The sequence below is a fragment of the Arachis ipaensis genome, chromosome B03 (assembly GCF_000816755.2).
Source record: "Arachis ipaensis cultivar K30076 chromosome B03, Araip1.1, whole genome shotgun sequence".
Lineage (NCBI taxonomy): Eukaryota > Viridiplantae > Streptophyta > Magnoliopsida > Fabales > Fabaceae > Arachis > Arachis ipaensis.
Window position 1 is genome coordinate 133,777,566 of NC_029787.2, and position 1,549 is coordinate 133,779,114.

Genomic DNA, 1,549 nt, shown 5'->3' on the forward strand with positions numbered 1-1,549 from the left:
GTTAATATTATAATGATCATTTTTAAATTTTTTTAAAAACTTAAATTGTCATTATAAACTAGATAAATAAATAAATAAAAATAATTAAAGAATTAGCTTAAAATAAAGAGAAAAAAAGTGATGTGAGTGCGAGAGAAAGAGAGAAGAAAGAAGAAATTTTTTTTACTTAACCTTATAAAAAAGATTGAACTTTTAAATTGTGTATAAAAAATATCATTAACTTCTGATTTTTTTTATGATGATCAATTAATCATGGCTCAAGCTCATAAAGTCTGAAGGGGGCATCAATATTTTTTGGGGGCTCCCCATTAATATATGAAGCTTCGCCCCTGGCAATCGGTGGCTTGAGATAGACCATAGATTGTAGAGGAATACTAAAAGCTAGTAAATTTTATTATTTTTAGCTGGTAATTAGTCAATAATGTTAAAAGTGTGGGTTAAAAGTATGTTGTTAGATTATTAAACTAAAGGAATTAGGTTGATAGCTAAAAATACTGATAAAAAATAATAAATTATACTAGTCTTTGAATTTTTCTCATGGAGTATGTCTTGTAGGAAGAGAATTAAGATTCATAAGATGTCCTAATCAAAAGAATTTAATTACATAATCAATTATTTTTCTTTAATATCAATCAATTTTTTTAATAGTCTAACTATACATCTAAGTATTTTTTTATTCAAGTCTAATCAAGCGGGCCCAAACTCAACAAAAATCACTTTCATTATACCAGCATGTACACATGCACGTTTCAATAAAATTTTTTCGTCTTCGTCTTCGCGTTCTTTCTTTTTCGCGTTCTTCCTTCTTTTTCTTCGCTTTCCTCCTTCTTTGTCTTCGCATTCCATCTTCTTCTTCTTCTTCTTCTTCTTCTTCGCCTTCCTCCTTCTTCTTCTTCGCGTTCTTTCTTCTTCTTCACGTGTTTTCTCTCAATCGTCATTCTTTTATTGTTGTTGTTGTTGCTGCATTTTTTCTTTTCCTTCTTTTAATTGAGATTCATTTGGATCCAAAATGAATTCGATGTGTTTTTTTTTTTATGATTGGGTCTTTTTGACTGCTTGTTCAAAATTAAACTAATTTCGGTTCATTTGTGAATTAATTGAGATTCACTTGATGCTGCTCATAAGTATTGACCAAATTTTTTATTTCTTAATTTAATTGAGGTTCATTTGAATCCAGAAATAGATTATATTTATTTTTGTTGATAATTGAGTCTTCTTGATTACTTGTTCAAAACTAAACTAATTTCGGTTCATTTGTGTATTAATTGAGGTTCAATTGATGTTGCTGTTAAGTTTTGACCAAGTTTTTTATTTCTTAAGTAATTTCGGTTCATTTATTAGTTTATTTGAGGTTCATTTAGATCCAAAAATGAATTCGATGTATTTTTTGTTGATGATTGAGTCTTTTTGACTGTTTGTTCAAAACTGAACTAATTGAATTGAATGGAGTGGAATCTAATGCCATTGAATAAAGTGATAATGAATAATTTCATTCTTCTTTGTTAAAAAATTTGGTCAATACTTATTAACAGTAGCAAGTGAACCTCAA